This window comes from Pogonomyrmex barbatus, unplaced genomic scaffold (genome assembly GCF_055798465.1).
Source record: "Pogonomyrmex barbatus isolate J1 unplaced genomic scaffold, ASM5579846v1 scaffold14, whole genome shotgun sequence".
Taxonomy (NCBI): Eukaryota; Metazoa; Arthropoda; class Insecta; order Hymenoptera; family Formicidae; genus Pogonomyrmex; species Pogonomyrmex barbatus.
Genome location: NW_028297110.1, coordinates 6,750,682 through 6,771,820, shown reverse-complemented (window position 1 = coordinate 6,771,820; position 21,139 = coordinate 6,750,682). Strand labels below are relative to the sequence as shown.

The window sequence follows — 21,139 nt, the reverse complement described above, 5'->3', positions numbered from 1 at the left end:
AAAGATTTCGAGAAAATTGACTGATTAAATTAAAATGGTCTACTCTGTATATAATATTGTCAATAAAAAAAATTTTTTTTAAGAAACGAAGAGCTAATAGCTAATATAAAAAGATAGTCCAAAATGTACAGTCGTCAGTAATAGTAGTTGTAGTAATGTAGTAATGTAGTAATGATGGCAACAGCAGTAGTAGTAGCAGTAGCCGTAGCAATAATATTTACTTCAATTGAGTTTTTCATTATTTTATACATAAAAATTAATTACATTAAAATATGATTATCTAAAAATGAATATTTTACAAAATATTTTATATTTTATGTCAGAATATACCAGAATAATATATGTCTCGTAAATTATTGACTCTTCTGATAACTGTATCTTGCTTTTATATGCAGAATAATTAGAGAAATCATATTATAACAATATTTAACAAATAATATATGTCGCGCTCGCGGCGATCACGAATCGCGAGTCGCGTTATGCGGATGAGCCGCGCGCGGAATAACAACTTTTTTACAAAGAATCGGAACTTGATTAAAAAGATATACAATTAGATCGTCGCAGACACACGTCCGTCCGCCATCGATCTCCGAAAAACAACATGAAAATCGCCTGTTACACCGAACAATTAACAACGTCGTCAGGGAACGATCCTCTTTTTTAAAATATCGATTTCTGAAATATTGATTTTCCCGAAGGCAATGATGAACGGAACATCGCTCGGTCGTAACACTCCCCCCTCCTTCTAATTGTCGTCCCGACAACTGTACGCATCTTCTCCGCTCAAGAAGCCTCCTCTTCTTTGGCGGAGACTCCGTATGACTTCCTGCTCTCCCCTGCTACTACGGATTACTGAGCGCCGTTCCCGATCCCAATCTGCCGCCCAGTAGACGCTTGCTACGGATATTCGTTCTTTCCTCTTTCTTAAAATTCATTTTCGAGACTTGTGCGCTTCTTTCTTATGTCTTCAATTCTTCGAGCAAGGTGGGGATACTCGTCGTGGATCCAATGTCTTATAAAAGATTCACCGAGCCCCTGCCTCGGCATTCGCTCATAGTCCCCATGGAAAAATCACGACTCGAAAAAATCGGGGGCGAGGCAGACTTCTTAAAAAAAAAAAGAATTTCTTCAGCTAAATGTTTGCGAAAAAAGAGGATTCCCCACGTTCTTGAACTCAACTCGAAGTAAACTTAAAAAAAAAGAAAACAGTAACTTTCTAACAAAATCAACACATTTTAAAGACTCAATAGTTAAGTTCATAATTCCCTAAATAACCGGGTTCCGAAACTCCCTAAATTTATTTATATTTTGAAAAGAAAGTACACAGATACCTATCACCTTGACATGCTAGATATTATTGTAAAGAACTCAATGTGCCGTTGATTTATGTTAATTTATTGAAATTGTTAAATAAAGTTATATGCAGAGTTCTTTGTTATATTTATTGTTTATTGATTAGTAGATATTTTACCATGTGCATGTGATACAGTCTGTGACATGTAAGATAGATTAGAGCAGCAGTGACAGCTATATATATCCTACATCATGTCAATCTAATTAATTTATAATATAACATTTATATCACTGGCTTCAATTCATCATTATCAAGCTGACTATCTATCTGTAAATTCATTTTATACTATATATCACTTATATTGAGCACTTCATTTTGATTGCATAGAGTGAGTCGATGGCCAATACTGCCATATATGCATGGGCCCATACAATAGGTGCTGCAGGCAATTGCATTCATCTCTGCGCGTAGACTTAGCAGTATTATTCGTATTATTATATACTCCATAGATAATGATGAAAATGTTTAATTGATTCGATTAAAACTAATAACTTCCTCCTTGTGGTACAATAATTTCGCTCTGATTTGCTCAAAACTTGACTATAATAGGCAATGATCCTTTCATTGCTATCCTGAACTTGAGAAAGCACCACTCCTATTCCAAAACCTGAAGCGTCAGTATCCAAAATCATCTTCCCTTCCCCTTTCGAAAAAGAAAGAAGAGACACGGTCGATAATGCCTGTTTTAACTTAAGAAATGTTTCCTGACTTGAAATGTTTCCCTGTTTGCTCAGTCCAGATATACTTAGTCTGATTCTCTGTCAATTTAAACAAAAGTCTTGCAATAGAAGAAAAACCTTTCACAAATTTTTTAATAAGAGCAAAATCCAAGGAAATTCCGGATCTGCTTTTTATTCTGAGGTACCGGCCATTCCGTGACTGCTTCGGTTTTCTCGGGATCCGTTGAAATCCCTGCTGAACAAATATGTCCCATGATATTTCATCTGTCTACTAAATAAATCATACTTCTTAAGATTAATACTAAGATTGGCAGCACGATATCTACGAAGAAACTCTCCCAAATTTTCTTTCATCTCCTTGTTTTACGATTATAAACCAGACAAATTTTAGAAAATGAACCAGGCAAATTTTAGAAAATAAACCAGACAAATTTTAGAAAATAATTGCCGAAGAACTCGCTCCATAAGACGCTTGAAAGTAGCAGGGGCATTGCATAAACCAAAGGGCATTGCAATAGATTGCCAGAACCCATTACCTAAAGAGAAAGCAGTTTTTTCCTTCTCCTCAGGACAGATCCTCAGTTGTCAGTAACCGCTTTTCAAATCTAAAGTAGAAAACCAATTAATACCTGATAACTGATTTAGAAGATCATCGATCCTTGACAGTGGATAAAAATTTTTCTTTGTTATCGCATTTAACTTCCGATAATCTACGCAAAAGCTAAGAGAACCATCTTTTTTTTTTACCAAAACTGCCGGAGAGATCCAAGGGTTCGAAGAACTCCTCTATAACCTCTTATTTCTTCAATGATTTTCTCAATCTCTGAACGCATATGAATTGAGATTCTCCTCGGAGTTTGCTTGATCGGACGAGAATCCTGCAACTTAATTTCATGTTAGAGAATTTCGCACTTTTCAGCAACAATTTGCTCGAAAAATAATACATCCCGGAATTCTTGAAGTAAATCAGCAAAAACTGTCTTCTCCAACTGTCCCTCATCCAACTCACGGGAATTATTTCTGAAGAATTCTCTCAGTTCGGTACCTCTTCCTCAACATGCATTATCCGACGACAAAAGCTTTCTTTCTGATCTCCCTGAAGAAAAGATTCTAAAGCTGTCTGCATCCCAATGCGCGAGAAGGAATCTGCGCCCAGGATATAATCCTCAGTAATCTCCGCTACATGCACAGGAATTTCTAACGAAAATCTGTCAATCTCTATCTTTGCTAGAACTTTAAACCTAATCGGGATCTTTTCTCCTGTGAGATATCTCAAATTATTCCTCCCTATTGGAAGAGGCTTCCCCTTAATTACAAAGTTATTCACTAGTGTTACATCGGAGCCCGTATCTAACTTAAATAAACTTAAATAATCTTCTTCATTTAGAAATTCGCGAAAAACAAAATATTCTTCCTTCGTGTATCCCTTTCTTAAAACGCCTAATACTACTCGGGGCTTTTCCCTCACGCGTCAAACCCGCTCCAGAAAGCTCGACGAATCCTATTTTCCCTTTTTTCAGAAAGGGATGAACACTCTGAACGGAAATATCCTCGTTTTCTACATTGCCAACATTCTTCTACATTTGCATTTTGGGAAAATTTCCTCTTGGGAAATTTTCTCTTTTCTTTAAAATTTTCTATGACTAGAAACTCTCATCTTTCGATTTCCAAATGTTTCGTTCTGTACATTTCCAAAATCAGTTCTCCCGTTAAAATTAGAAAAATTACAATTTTTCGAAAAATTATAATTATCTTTTTTTCAAAACTATTATCTTTTATGATTTTTATCACTATTGTCCTTTCAACGACAGTCCTTAAAGATATGAGCCCTTCTAACTGTAAAATCTGTTTTATATTCCCGTCTGTAAGTGCAATAATGAATTGCGAACACGCAATTTTACCTTGTAAACCGGGTGAACACTCCGGATAAGCAAGACGAGAGTTTTAAATGTTCTAAATCCAAGTCAAGAGAAGTTATATCCTTCCCGAAATTTTGTTTTCGATTTATGAATTGCATATAATAAGTTTGTACTGAAAATTTTTCTCCAAAACGTAATTCTAAACGCGAAATCAAATCATTGAACTGCAAATTTTCCAATTCCGTATCTCCCTCTAAAATTGCACGCGCCTTCCCTCTAAGACAACACTAATACAACAACTTTCTCTGCATTCCCCCAATTATTCGCCCGCGCGATTAAATTAAACTAAACAAAAATTCTCGCAACGGAACATTTCCGTCAAAGATATCTGACTTTAATTTAATACCAAGACTATTTACAGAAACAAAATTAAAATTGAGGTTAGACTGGCCTGATGCGTAGCGTTGCTCCTCCGAACGCTGTCCTGACTCTTCCTGTTGACCGGAAAGCAAACGAGTCTCCGATCTTTGTTGCAACAGCGTAGCGCGCTCTGCTCTCATGAGACGAAGCTCCTCCAATGTGAGAACTGTCTCTACATCCGTTGTCTCCGATTGCTCCGTCCGCACACAAATCCTCTTTCTAGCCGAAGTCATCCGCTTCCCTGTTGCACTATCGGAATTCACGGACTCCGCTCGCTGTTCCGTCACACTTTCTATGCCCGCCAGCGTCCGACTCTCCGCCATATAAAAAAACGATTGGTCCGATGAATTGTTACTATCCCGGACGAGCCCCCAAAATGTAGCACTCGCGGCGGTCACGAATCGCGAGTCACGTTATGCGGATGAGCCACACGTGAAATAACAACACTTTTTTACAAAGAATCGGAACTTTATTAAAAAGATATACAATTAGATCGTCGCGGACACACATTCGTCCGCCACTGATCTTCGCAAAACAACAACAATATGAAAACCACATGTTATACAGAACAATCCACGACACATCGTCAAGGAACGATTTTCTGTTTTAAAATATCGATTTCTGAAATATTGATTTTTTCGAGAGCAACGACGAGTGGAACACCACTCGTAACAATATGATTTTATTTGAAAAAATAGTGACCATAAAAGAATAGTTTTGACACTAAAGATCTTGACAGTAGTTCCATCTGCGAATGAATCAATATTGTTACATTATTGCGCCTTCGTATTTTTTGTGCGTGTGTATTTTCATGTTATTAATCGATTTTTAATAATCCTTTTAATAGGCAGCAGAATGTGACACAAGAAGAGAGATTCTTAACGACAGATTGTCATTTATCAAAGAAGGCCTGTACTTGTATTTATTCGAAGACTTATTAATCATTACAAAATTATCTTCTTAAAAAAATGTAAAAAGGATGTCAAGTAAAGGGATTTATATACTCTAGCGGAGATATTGCTACACAATAAGTCTTCTCTTCTTTTTCTTCATCTATTTTAAGGCAAAACCTGTTCAATCTATTGAGCTCTCTTCATGCACGATGTGAGGATGACTCTGTGAAGGATGTGGACATCCAGTACTCATCTCTTTGGGGGTCTTCCCGGGCGCTTTCCTGATGCTATTTCGTTTCTTATAATTTTTGGCAGTCGGTCATTATCCATTCTCTCTATGGGCATTCCAATCTTTCTTTCTGGTTTTCATAAATTTTATAATGTCCTGTACCTCACATTGCTTCCTTATTTGTCGATTTGAAATTCTGTTCTTCAGCGTTTTTCCAGTTATACAACATACTCTACACAAAGTCGTAAATTTTTACTTTAAGAAACGTCGTCATAATTATTTATAAAAGATTTGATATTAATAACTGGCCAAGTTATATCTTGCTATAAAAACTGCATACTATAAGAAACATCTTATTCTACTAAATCCAAGTGATATGTACAAATAATAATGACGACGTTTCTTAAAGTAAAAATTTACGACGAAAATTTAATCGGACTTTGTGTAGCAATATCTCCGCTCGTAGTCCCTTTAAATGACACCCTGTTTTTACATTTTTCCAAAAAGGTAATTTTGTAATGATATCATGCATTTTGTTAAACATCTTTTTGTGTTTGAAAAGTGCGCTGATGCTAGATATCTTTATATAACAAATATAATTGACATTTTTTTATATAACAAATATTTTTGTTAAATATGATCTATCTATAATGGCTTAATATACATGCTTAGTAACAATTTTTTGTAAAAATAATGTATAAATGCCTTTAGACCACTTTTTTATAACTTGAGCTCATCAATTTCAATCCAAGAGCTAAATGTTCCTTCTCTACACATTTGTATAATGTCCGGAAAAAAGATTTTCTGCACAAAATCATTATAGGGGATGAAAAGTAGATTCTTTATGATAACCTTTGTAACGGCAGGGCCGTTACTTGTAAGGAAAATATATATCCATATATACATACACACCTGACTTATTTGTCCTGCTTGCACGCACACCGCTCGCGTTATTCCACTCGCTTGCCTGTACACCGCACGCGCCGTCTCGCTCACGCTATCACTCATGGTACCCCACGCGATACCGACTCTCCACCGCCGGACCGACGGCGCACAGTGGGGAACGCCGGCCGGGTATATAAGCCCGACCGGCCGAGACATCGGAACCAGATCCCATCCTGCGATCCGACTTCTGACACCGATCAGTACCTACTATCTCTCGGGGCCAAGGTTTCGCTTAGCTCTGCCGGGTTTTATCGGTTTTCTCTACCTTCGGGCTGAGGTTTCACTCAGCTCTGTCGGGTTTCACCGACTCCTGTCATCACGCTTCGGGCTAAGGTTTCGCTTAGCTCTGTCGGGTTTCGTCGACTCCTGTCACTACTCTTCGGGCTAAGGTTTCGCTCAGCTCCACCAGGTTTCGCCCGTTTCCGTTGCGAAGACAGGGCTCGACGTGACACTCGGCCCTGCCCGCAATACCTCGCCGTCCAACCTGACATTAGCTTGTAAATGCATGTGATATAAATTAAGTCCGTTAGTTATAAGCCGGTAGCCCTAAGTTCTTTAGTTGTAACCGCACCATAGTCACGTGTAAATAAACCGTTGTCGACCGCACGCCGCACCTGTCTTGCGCTTCTCGCCACCTTACGCCAACCGCTTTGCGTCTCCGCTTTGCTACCAACGACACTGCGACATCACTCGGCCCTGCACTACTCTGTATCTATCTTTCTACCAATAAACGATCTTTTCGCTGCAACCTGTGTTCGCGTATGCTCGAGTCTCTTCCCTCCTCTCGAACCCGGACACTGACGAGCCGATCCGAGCGTCGAACGAGGTGACTGCGTTACACCCTAAACGTAGAAAATCATGGGTTGACCCTGGTCAACCTTCGACATCGACGTCAAAGCCCAATATCCACGCCAAGAAGGTTTTGCTCTGTATCTGATGGGATTGGAAAGATGTATTGTATTACGAGTTGTTACAACCGGGTGAAACAATCACGGCCGACCGCTACCAACAACAATTGACCAATTTGAGCGATGCATTAGAAGAAAAGAGGCCATGGACTGGCCACGTCGTAAAGTGATCTTGCTTCATGACAATGCTCGACCACATGTTGCGAAAGCGACTCAGGACCATATCTTTGCGTTAGGCTGGGAACTTCTTCCGCACGCGGCGAATAGCCCAGACATGGCGTCTTCCGATTATTACCTATTCCGGTCGCTGCAGCATCACTTGGCTGATACACATTTCGTGAAATTTGAAGAGATACGAAAACGCATTGATGACTTTATCACTTCGAAGCCAGTGAGCTTCTATCGTCAAGGAATTCGCAAGCTACCCGAAAGATGACAAAAGGTCGTTGATAGAAACGGGGAATATTTCGCTGATTAATATTTTTTTGTTTGTTTTTGAATAAAGATTGAATTTTACAAAAAAAAGTTCAGAACTTTTTTGTACATCTAATAATATACAATATTATTTTACAGATCAGATTTTTTTATGACAGATGTTTTATAACAATTACAAGGAGATTAATTGATCTTAATCCTGATTATGAATTAATCAAGATTCATATCTCTTGATTGATAGAATGTTAGTATTATGTCAGTATCATGTTTTTTATTATAGAATGTCAGTTTCGGAACTGTGTTCATAATGTTGTCAGCGCTGACAGTCAATTTTGGAATACAGCCACAGTATGCTGGTGGTGAATTTTGGAATAGTGTTCATAGTGCTACCAGTGCTGACAATCAATTTTCGAACACAGCCGAGCTAAACCAGCGCCTCTCATGACAGAAATTGCAATCATACAGGCAACGATGATAATAATGATAATGTCGTTTCTTAAGGGAATGCTAAACTTGTCTGTATTACCGACAAAATGCAATAATTTTTGTATCGCTCTCATTTTTTTATTAACTTTATAGATCTGGAAATCCTTTTTCACAATTAAAGTTTATGCATTAATATGTGCTTAGCATATGAAGCAGATACCAAGAACGAGAGAAATTTTAATAATTTAGATCTTTTTTACCATTTCCTACTATCGAGAGCTGTCATTTGATGAAAGTATATAGATAAGTAGAGATTAGTAAACGAAAAAACCAAGTAATGTTCGTGAAAAATGCGTTTTTAATTATCAGAAACTTCGAGTACAAATCAGACAGGCGGCCATGTTCATACATCTGGACATTTTACAAAAATGCCAATACGATCAAATCTATCATGGCTAATGAAAAAAAACAAAGAAACTAGGACCTGCCAGATTAAAGTATTGTGTATTGCATACCCTTTACTTCTACATCCCCTTCCAATACTTCAAACTTACAATCACTAGTAAATTTAAAACAGTTATATCTTAAAAGCTTAAAAATAAAACTTATAAAACTCCAAAATCATAAGTAAGCAACACTTAAATTTAACTTAAAAAAGAACATATTGTTTAATTTTACTCTAATTCTACAATATTTAGAGAGTTTCTAAAAGAACAAAAGTTTACTTTCGATAACGCCTTAGTGAACATATCTGCTTCTTGCAGTTCAGTGGAAACATATATTAACTTGATTTTATTTTGGATAAGACAGTCGCGAACAAAATGATGCTTGACATCAATATGTTTTGTTCTTTTGCACTCTAACGTTGAAGCCATCTTAATGCATGATTGGTTGTCTTCAGAAATATTTATCGGGTAAATATTTTGTTTTAAAATTTCATTAAGCATTTGTGCCAAAAATAAATTTTCAGTTACGCAGGAAGACAACGCAACGTATTCAGCCTCAGAACTTGAAATTGTAACAATATTCTGCTTTTCAGTTTTCTAATAGATCAAATTATTATTTAACTTGATTATAAAACCAGTGATACTTTTTCGATCTACAATACTATTTGCAAAATCAGAGTCAACAAATGATTTTAAAAAAATTTCAGAATTATTGCTTTTGACATACTTTAAACAAAAATTTTTTATATTTTGCAAATATCTGAGAACATTTTTAAAATGGATCCAATGAATCTCAGACAACCTATAAGACAACCTAGTAACTCACAATAAGATAAATTAACATTTGTATGACAACCTATTTGTATTAACATTCAATTGCAATTTAGGCTGCATCAGTATTTCTGATAATTTGCAATCTGACATTTTAAACTTTTCTAAGACTGGAGCATAAATTTCTTCTTCTAATGAGCTCATTTGCTTAAACTCACGAGCAACAAGTCGAGCCTTCTTAACTGACTCACCGTTAACTACTTTTTCTCTAAAAACTCACTTAGAGAGAATTATTTCTGTATCACTCGGTCTTCTAATCAGCTCCCATGTTTCACTCTCGTTTAAGGATTTTAGTTCTTTGTTTATGGCTTTTTGCTATCCTTTATCTTTGATTGCATCTTCATATGTCTCTGGTACTTCAGAAATTAAATGGCCAGTTGACAATGCTGTCATTAAATTCAAGTCAAAATCCATGTCATAGTCTCTTAATCATTCTGGTATCTTTCTTGCTCTGTTACTTCGTCTTATATCAGGGTTTTCTGGGTTTTCTCATTTTCTCTGGCATTTTCTGTCTCATAATATGTATCTTCTTCTGAACTGTCATTACTATCACTTTCTTTTACTTTACTAGAGTTTTCCTTCTTTCCTTTGACTTGGTTGGGTTGTTTTTCATTCTCTGTGTTCAATTCACTGTTGATCTGTACTTTTACTGAGTTTCCTTTCTCTTCATCGAAAACTACATTCCTTCCTAGTACTATCTTTTGTTCAGCATTCCACAGTCTATAGCCATTATCGCAATAATCCACCATAATCAATTTTTCACTTCTGGCATCTAATTTTGACTTTCTGTCCTCCTTTGATATGTGGTTATAAACTGTACAACCAAAAAGTTTTATTTTCTTTAAGTTTGGCTTCTCACCAAACCAAATTTCAGCACGACATTTCTGATCCGGAAGTACTCTAGTCTCAGTTCTGTTTGTTAGAAACACTGCAGTTCTGATAGCTTCGCCCCACATATTTTTGTCTAAATCTGAGTCAAAAATGAGACATCTTGCTTTGTCTAGTATTGTTCGGTTGTAGCGCTCAGCTACACCGTTCTGCTCTGGATTATGAGCAATGGTGTATTGAATTTTTATTCCCTGTTCCAGACAAAAATCTTTCAGTTCAGTCCAGACATATTCTTCCTCGTTGTCACATCTGAGACGTTTCTATTTTGCATCCAAATTTTGCTGTTACCTGTGCAACAGGTACTTTTTAAAGCATTCCATAACCTTACTTTTATTTGTCAAGAGGTAGCAAAATGTGAGAAATAATCAATAAAGGTTACTACATACCTTTTACCGTCAAATGTGAGTGGATTCATGGGACCTATGACATCACTTGAAACACATTCCAATATCCTTTTTGCCTTTCTTTCTTCAGCTAGAAGTCTAAAAGGTTGTCTTGTTTGTTTCCCTTTTAAACATATGTCACAGACACCTGGCGCTGGATATTTACATGAATGACCCATCCTTCTGTGTTCAAGCCACGTTGCCACATTTGCTTTTTCAGGTATTTTCAACACTATCATGTACAAATTTCCATGAATCTTTCCTTCAGCAAAGATCTTATCATTTCTCATTATCAACATTTTCTTATCTTTAAAAACAATCTATAGTCCATTTTCTTCAATTTTTCTTACAGACAAGAGGTTATAAAATAAGTTCCTACAAACCCATGCATCTTTTATCACTATTGGCTTGTCTTTTTCTGTATTCAAGTGGAGATCACCTTGTTTTTCAGCTTTTATGCATTCACCTTTCTTAGCTACGTTTATTATATGGTTAATTGCCTTTAAATTTGTTATTAGCTGATCAGTAGCTTCATTAATCAGGTGATTAGTGCATCCACTATCTACTATGAATCGTACTTCATTCTCTTTGCATGTTACCAAACTTATTTTATTTTTTTGTTCGGTTAAGAAACTTACCTCTTCTTCATTGTCACTTTCCTTAGCTACATTAGCTTCACTTGTCTTCTTTTTGAGCTTGGGGCAGTCGACCCTTATATGACCTCGAATTCCACACTCATGGCATTTATAAGGAAACGGTTTGGCCTTACCGTCAGATTTTTCTTGGCTTTTTCCGCTTTTATTCCATTTTTTCTTAAAGCGTCCAGCAAAAGCACTATTATTAGATTCCTCTTCTTTGCTTTGCTTTCTAGACTCTTCCAACAGTAATTTATTTTTCACAAAATCTACTGTGATACTATCTTCATCTTGTGAAAACATAACATCTATTGCCGTTGTTATGGCATTATAGGAATCTGGCATCGCTGCCAACAATTGTGTAATAATTTCACTGTTTTCTAGTTTTCCTACCTGCTGCTTTAAATTCATGAATGCATTGGTCAAACTCTTAAAAAGCTAGCCAAGAGACTTTCCTTAGTGTACCTCAAAGAAGTCAACTTTTTCCGTAGCATCACCTGACTTGCAATGCCCTTCTTGGTGTATGTTTTTTGCAGGCACTCTAATATTTCTTTAGGTGTCTTTTTGTCCTTAATTAATTCCAGCATATTATCTGCCAAACATTATACTATTATGTTCCTTGCCTTAACGTCATTCTTCAACCACTGTTTTCTTGCATCCGCATCACTGGTTCCAGTTCCTGGACAAGGGTCTTCCAAAACCTTGTTTACGCCGGCTTGTTCCAATGCCAGTTTAACACGAAATTTCCAGTTGGAATGATTGTTATCGTTAAATGGTATTACGTTTAAGTTTTGGCCCGCCATTTTATCGATTGGCAATTTTCAACGAGTATAATGACCTATAGAGACCCGCACGATAGACCCGCTCAGTTTTTTTCGATTTTTTCGCACTTTCCGATTTCGAAACCACACTACTTTAGTATTCAAATTACCTCTGGGCCCATAACCTATAGATAAGCAGAGATTAGTAAACGAAAAACCCAAGTAATGTTCGTGAAAAATGCATTTTTAATTATCAGAAACTTTGAGTACAAATCAGACAGGCGGCCATGTTCATACATCTGGACATTTTACGAAAACGCCAATACGATCAAATCTACCATGGCTAATGAAAAAAAAAACAAAGAAACTAGGACCTGCCAGGTTAAAGTATTGTGTATTGCATACTCTTTACTTTTAAAGTATATGCTTAATATAAAAGTTCCGCAGTCTGTACTTACACGGTTACTGTTGCTAGATTACTAGCTTATAGGAAGTGACGACGTAGAGTTCTTATAATCAGGCTTAGACACTTATTACGAATAGGAGAATATCACAAAAATTCGTTTATATATATGTGTGTGTGTGTGTGTGTGTGTGTGTGTATGTGTGTGTGTGTGTGTGTGAGATGGATATGGTAGACTATCAAAAACAGAAAATTAGTCGACGAATAATATGGTAGAGGGCACTGTAATGTGTCGCAAGCGCGCACAAGAAATGCGTTCACAAAATATATAAAATATGTAACACACACAAAAGAAAAAAATAGAAATATTATCCTACTCTCGCGCTCGACGCGCCGTAAGAAGAAAATAGAAATACTATTGTATTGTCCACGCTGCGTTGGTCGAATGTTTCCAATGTTTCTTGGCTACCGCTGACTATTGTTGACATGTAGCGTATGAATTAAAACTAAGCAGATTGAGAATAAGCAGATATTAATAATGTGAACAAAAACGGAAATCGTTACATATGATTATTGTACTTTACATATAATATTTATTATAATAAGCCGTATATAATTTTATCTATACAAATTTTAAATAATGTAATAAATGAGAATGTATAAAATTATTTTATATTTCTGTTATTCTCTTAAAAATTCAAAGTTGCTATGTTTTGAGTAATTAATTATAAATTCGACAAATTTATTGCACTTAATGAAATAATCAATTTTATATTTTACTTCTTCTCTCTTTTTCTACTTGATGCAAGCGAAAATATATGCTACAACAACAAGTATATAACAAACTTGTAGAATTTGTAATTACTCAAAACATAGGAAACTTTCAGTTTCTAAGAGAATTTTGAAAGATATATTGTAAAATAATTTTATATATATTTTCATTGTATTATTTAAAATTTTTATACATAATAAGAATGTAGTTAAAATTTTATATAAATTAGAATGTCTAAATAATAGTCTTAAAATCATTGTTTTAAAATTGCAGTACTTAAAATATTGCATGTATTTTTTAAATAATACTAAAATCTATAAAAAATAAATTAATTATTAATTTTATACATACAATTATATAATACTTATTATAATAAATATTACAATATATGTAAAGTACAATGATCATATGTAACGATTTCCCTTTTGGTTCACTATTAATATCTGCTTACTCTTTTCATTCATTCGCTATATGTCAACAATTATCAGCGGTAACCAAGATAGGTCGATCATCGCATCGAGAAAGAGCGAATGAAAATGAACTCGATCATTCGTCGTCCTGTTTGATAATTTTTACAAATTTTAAAAATATGGCAATAATATATTCAGAAATCGGTGCTGTACATGGAAAGACCAAAAGTGGAGCAATGCGAAGCACACACACAAAACATGAGACACGTACATGTGGCATGTTTATGGGCTTTGGTTTTTGAAAAAATTGCAAGTTGGGCGCCCGATCAGCTGAGAAATAAGTACTAGAACCGTGCACCAATAAACGGAAAGTCGATATAGCTGAGTAGTTTGAGGTTTGAGGTACTCCCTTTTCATGCATCCGATACGAGTTCGAGTTCCCGCAGTACCACATTATCTTTTTTTTAAGTAGACATTATATTTTTTAATACAATTTATATTTTTTTAATTTATCTTTTTATTTTAAACTAAAATATTAATCATTGCACAATTTTCGTTATGAATAATAATAATTAAAAGAGAGTTTAAAAAATTTTAATTATTTATAAAACTTTATGTATGTGTCACATTGTTGTACAATTATTTTTTGTAAAAGATTGACATTTCCGTACAATTTTGTGGATGACAATCAATGTAGAAATATATTAAATCAATGTAGAATTTTAAAGGTTTTGTATAGAACTCATGTATCGCGAAATTTAAGAAATAAGAAACGATCATCCGAGTTACTTGTGCGAATGAAACAAACATCGAAACCTTGACGATTTGAAATATAATAACACATTAGAAAGATAACTAACAGTCAATAATAAATACACATACCATGCATCCTACAAGTTCGAAATATCTATCCTTCGAATAATCTAGACAAGCGAGCGAATACCACGCAAGAGAACGAGATTTTTATAACGATAATTTATACAGTCCACTTAAATTGAAATATACAATTAATATTCGAAGTCAACATCAACGATCAAATTTCTTTTCGATTCAACAACATTTCTGGTCGAGCCGGATCGCAATTAACAAGCATGATGAGCGTTGAATTGTTAAGAAGACAAAGAGGAGCCATCAAGGGCAAGTTAACGTCGGCGAGAAATTTTATAAATCGAATAAGCGACAATTTAGGAAGCACTTCCAAGGAAGAAGTCGAATCGCGGATTTAAACTCTGGCTGAAGCATATAACAAATTTTAAGCGATCTCGCAACAACTATTGACGGCACTGCTGAGGAAGATCACGAACAATGAAATGCAGCGGAAGAAGAGCAATTCAAGGACCAATATTTTGCGACAAGGGCATCGTTGTTACAGTGTCTAGAAAAATTGAAATCGCCAATTCAAGCTTCAACTTGCGGCAATGGAGGCCAGGTTAGTGAAAGTGTCTGACACAAGTTTTGGAGCAGCAAGTAGTGCTCATGCAGCGATTATCCGAATGATCAACTGACATCCTATCTATCCTTCGAATAGTCTAGACAAGCGAGCGAATACCACGCAAGAGAACGAGATTTTTATAACGATAATTTATACAGTCCACTTAAATTAAAATATACAATTAATATTCGAAGCCAACATCAACGATCAAATTTCTACACTAGTGACGGCGATGCTTTGTTGCGAATGTTGGAGCAGCAGGGTCGAATACTGGAACGACTAGATTCGCACTCCAGCACATCACGTGAGTCTCAAGTCAAGTTATCAATGTTCAGCGGAGATTTTGAGGAATGGAGATGATATGCTGATACATTAAAAACATTGATCCACAATAGTGACCTATTGAGCGTGCAAAAATATCAATATTTAGATGGAATCATTGACGGGCTCAGCCGCTTGGATGATCGAATCAATCGAGATCTCCGATTGGAATTACACGATTGCCTGGGAATTGCTGAGGAAGCATTACGATGAGAGGGCCATCCGAAAGTGACATGTTCAGTGTTTATTTGAACTGCCATGAGAGCATCGGGAATCTACCGGGAGATTCGTGAACTCGTGGATCATGTTCAGAAACAGATGCGAAGTTTGCATTCCATGAGTCTTCCCACGGAATTCTGGGGAGAACTGGTCGTTCACCTCATCGAGAAGAATCTAGACAACACTACGAGGCGACGTTGAGAGAAACATGCCGAGGCATTGAAGGAGGTAACAACGGACACGATGATCGAGTTTCTGCAACGACGGTGCCAAATTTTAGAGCGTATATCTATAAGTGAGGGCTCTGGAGGTATAAGTGACAAGTCGAGAGCGAACACTATCGAGAAAGACGACGGTAAGAAAAACCAACCGTTTTATTTAAAGACGCAAAACAAAACATCATTGGCGACAATGATTCAACCAGGGTGATGTTACCTGTATCAAGGGCAATACTTAATCTATTTTTGCAACCAATTTTTGAATTCAATTGTCGAGAACAGAATTCAGATAATTAAATAATTAAAATTAAGTATTAACTGTCTTCGTAACAAACATTTTGTTTCAAGCTGCAAATCTTGCCGAGAATGCGGGAAGCGGCACAACACGCTTTGCCATCAATCGAAGAAATCAGCAACATCGAAAAAGATCTCGAGGAGTAGTAGACGCCATCACCGAAATACCCGGTAGCACCAGATTTGCAACAGATTCGACGCACAGTACATCGATCATTTCTAGCGAGGCATCGAATAATCTAGCGGTATGTTATGTGCAGAGACAAACAAAGCATAAACGCGTTCTTTTGTCGACCGCTATTGTTAACGCCAAGAGGAGTGGCCGCGATTGTCAGTTGCGAGTACTATTAAATAGCGCGAGCGAAACTAATTTTATAACTTTAGCAGCTTGCAAAAGGCTAGGTTTGAAATTAAATGGCTTAGGTTTGCGAGTCTGTTAGTGGTTTGAACAACATGAAGTGCGCGGTCACACAGAGCTATCGGTTACAATTAAAATCGCGAACTTCAAATCGTTTGAATTTATATTATTCGTTCCAAGAATAATGAAGGAATTACTGTCATTTTCAATTCAAGAATCTCGATTACCGATTCCAAAAAACCTTAGATTGATTGACCCATTGTTTCACAATTCCAACAATATAGACGTACTTGTAGGCGGAGAATTCTTTCTTCAATTATTAAAGGGTGAAAAAATCAAACTCGGCGACGATTTACCAATCTTACAAAACAAACTGGGCAGGATAGTCGCAGGTTCGATACCAGAACATTTAATTGCGAATCAATCTAGCGATCATTCAAATTCAAACGTGCATACGTGCTTACTAATACAAATATCCGTTAACGACATAATATCAAGATTCTGGAAATTAGAGGAATATATGGTAAATAAATGTGTCATCATATCCGAAGAGGAACGAAAAAAATGTGAGTCTCAATTTGTAAACACGGTCTCTCGAGATTCATCGGGACGATTTATCATTAGGTTGCTCTTCTGCAAAAATAAAACAGAGCTCGCTAGATCAAGAGAACTAGTAACGAAAAGATTAATACATTTAGAACGAAAATTTAAAACAAATAGAGAATTTTTCAATATTCTAAATTCATACGAAAATACATTTAATTAAATCACATGTCGAAAGTAGTAGAAGAAACGAGCGTAATAGATCCGATATATTTGCCGCATCACGGCGAGTCTAGCGCAACGAAACTGCGAGTAATATTTGACGGCTCGGCAAAAACCGCGTCAGGCATTTCACTGAACGATACATTAATGACGGGAATACATCTACAAGACAATATAATAAATACAATTTTACGATTTAGACTGCACGTGAATTATTGCCGATTTAAAGAAAATATATTTTAGTTCACGAAAACGACAGATTTTAGTTCACGAAAAGGATCGAGATTATCAAAGAATTCTGTGGCGATTTTCTATAAACAAGCCTATTCAAGAATATAAACTAAACACGGTCACATACGGATTATCGTGCGCTCCGTTTTTAGCAATACATTGTGTTAAACATTTAGCAAATAATGCAAGTGGTCAATTTAAACAAGCATCAAGGGTTTTATTAAATGATCTGTATGTCGATGACGTTTTGATCGGAGTCGATTGTAAAAATGACGCGATTAACTTAATTTCTCAATTAAAATTATTATTGAATAATGGTGGATTCGAGTTTTACAAATGGCGCTCAAATTCTAAAAAGATTTTAAACAATCTAGAATGAATTAATCGATCAAACGAATCGTTGACTATCGCGTTCAGTGACGATGAAACAAATAAAAAAATGTTAGATTTGAATTGGCGTCCGGAGCAAGACGTGTTTGAGTTCGCTATTCGATCAATAACAAGCGCGAGTAAAACAAAACGAAAAATTCTATCGATCAAGATTATTCGATCTCAAGATTATTTCGTTAGGATAAAATTATATAACGGCTTATAATAAATATTATATGTAAAGTACAATGATCATATGTAACGGTTTCCGTTTTCGTTCACATTATCAATATCTCTTTACTCTTTTCAATTCATACGCTACATGTCAACAATTGTCAGCGGTAACCAAGAAACATCGAGATGCTCGACTAGCACAACGAGGATAAGAGAGTACGATAGTATTTCTATTCTCTTCTCATGGCGCATCGAGCGCGAGAGAATATTTCTATTCTTTTCTACCGTCTGAAAGTAACCGAGACGCTGAGAATACACGTACGTGCCTTATCTTTTGTATGTGTGTTGCTCCCTTCCTGTAGCAATTTCTGGAAACAATGTTGCTGTCATTCTAAAATTTGTAAAATTACAGAACAGATAAATATTCGTGCGCTGGTAAGTATTAATAACGTGTCAGAGGCACCCGTCACATGTAGATTAAGATTAATAAAATTCCATAGGCATCAATCGTGCACTGGATGATATTATTACCGTGCCAGAGGCGTTAAGCATGCGCTGGTGGGTAGTAATAACAAATCAGAGGCATCCATGCGCTGTCTATTGTTGATAAAATTCCAGAGGCATCAATTGTGCACTGGATGATATTATTACCGTGCCAGAGGCGTTAATCATGCATTGACTGGTATTAATAACCAGAAGCATTAAATGTGCGTTGGAAGGTTTTATAACATGCCAGAAGCAAATCCTTAATTTTGAAATGCTAGAAGTACCATGAACTGGCAATGGCATTATCGAGTTCGATATGGTATTGTTACTGATCTCATCAATTTCACCATTTTGAGTTGCATTGCCAAGATTATATAGAGGTCAACTTTGTTTCTTTAAACAGAAACCCTCACTTTTTATTACATATTCTTATAACTGACCTTGAGAGCTTTTCAAAAGACTATAATAAAGCGTTGTTTTAGTAAATACTTTCTGAGTTATGAGAATTATAATTCAGAAGTGTATTGAGTCAGTGTACATTCAGTGTATTTGAATTATATAATAATTATATAATTATAATAAACATATAAACATACACACACACACGCACGCACGCACGCACGCACGCACGCACGCACGCACGCACACACGCACGCACGCACGCACGCACGCACACACGCACGCACGCACGCACGCACACACACACACACACACACACACACACACACACACACACGTTATTAAACAACTAAATTTGTATGCAATTTGATATTTCAAAAATATATTGTATACGAATTTAGTATGTGCGCGTAGATATACATGTATTTGTTTATATACTGTGACCGTCGTCCCTGAGGATGGTCCTTTATACTGCAACTTACGGAGGTTGGGCGCGAGCATGTGCCACTCAATCACACAAAAAAAATCTCAAAAGCGTCCATTTAAAATAAAATTAGAATTCACATACGCTATACTACAATCCGGCAGCCCGATTTGATAGAGGGGGGAGCTCGCGGGACGAGATGCGAGAGAGAAGGGATCAAATAATGCAACACGAATTAGAGCAACACCAAAAATATCTTTAATGTCGGCTTGAATCTCTTCAGGCGCTTATCTCGATCGCCTTTTCGTGATATAATACATCTCCCGAATCGCGCAACGATAAAAGGTACAGAAATCCTCACATTAACTGAGTAACGCAGCAAGGCGGTATAGTATTCGGGAATACGCGGCATGTGTCCGAACTATGCTTCCGCCGGATGGTTCGAGCTCACACCAGACGCCGATTTAATTCGCAACACGTGATCTGATACATCTCGCGAACGACACAGCCATCTCACTCTACAACAGTACATTCCATGCACGGCAACCATACAAACGAGAGTCGTATCAAAAAAACTACAATTATCTCGACTTTCCGTGCGTGACGAAGGCGAGAGAAAATTACCGCAACGATTCGACAAGGATCACGAGGGGAGGCACGTGGCCGGCTCACCAGATAGACAATGGTGATGTCGCAATATTTTCGTGATCGCGGGGAACGTTTTCTCGCGAAAGTTTCTTCGAGCCAGCCCTGCGCGATTTCTCGGGTCCGCGGGCGAAATCGACGCCTTTACAATCGGGACGTTCGCCTCACCAGATGGCAAACTTCCCTTTCCCTTGATCTTCTATTTTTTCTCGTGGCTTATGATAGCTGGCTCCTGTGTTCACTTACAAAAACTTCGCACGGAAAAGTATTCGAAGAGAGGTGGCTGTCTCTCCCGGCTCAAGTACTCGTCCTCGTGCTCTTCGGCTCGCCTTCGTTTGTGTGGGATCTCCTCGCTATCTCGCGAGGAGTGGCGCCTCCCCTTTTGCTCGCTCTTCGATCCCCGCGTTGCATGGGTCAGTCCTCTCGAGCCTTGAAAATGTCGCTCTACAATACGGGAACTAGTATGCAGAGAGGGAGTAATTCGGCAACTACTTAGAACGATACGACCTGATAATTCCTTGCACCCGGTAGTAGCATCCTCCGCGTATCTAGTCATTGGTCGTCATGGCGAGCGGTGACACACAAATCTAGCGGCAGCCGTCAATTTCGCTGCTTTAATCCAGTATTGTGAAAGCTAAACTCGAAACGACAGTAAAGAAGAAAAAGGAAATTCGCGCAATTGCGCACGCAGTTCGCGTTGCCCGTAGCTCGCCTGCGCTCTCGCCCTTCTAACGTAAACGCAAGAACCAGAAATGCTCCGAATTGACCCAACTAAATCTTGTGACCGGCGGCCTCAGGGCGCCACGTCACAATACATATATACAAAAATACACAAAGTGGACTCATTTTTAATAAGTGAGTCCCCATTTTAAGTATCTTAAGAAGTAAATGAGATCAACATTTTTTTTTGTTATATCATTTCGAGAAATAGATAATTTTTCCATTTTAATGGGAAAAATTTTCTTATAGAGGCGATAAGACAATCATCAATATTTTTTCAAAATAGGGCATATATAATGTCTTCATATAATATTATTTATCTATTTTCGACACATAAGAATTAATCGACAAGTCAATAGTTTGTGAGATATTTTATACATCATTTTGATATTTTATTGTGACATAT

General features: G+C 36.8%; 1 protein-coding gene and 1 long non-coding RNA gene across 14 annotated transcripts in view; one reads left to right on the top strand and one right to left on the bottom strand.

The window, feature by feature from the left end:
• Positions 1–21,139, top strand: part of Syt20 (synaptotagmin 20) — a 238,264-nt gene that overhangs the window by 87,309 nt on the left and 129,816 nt on the right. The gene's annotated exons all lie outside the window — the stretch shown is intronic.
• Positions 9,442–10,996, bottom strand: LOC148937443 (uncharacterized). The gene is made up of 2 exons (XR_016138396.1): positions 10,701–10,996; positions 9,442–10,602 (listed from the first exon to the last, which is right to left on the bottom strand). It is a non-coding gene; the product is annotated as an uncharacterized LOC148937443 (long non-coding RNA).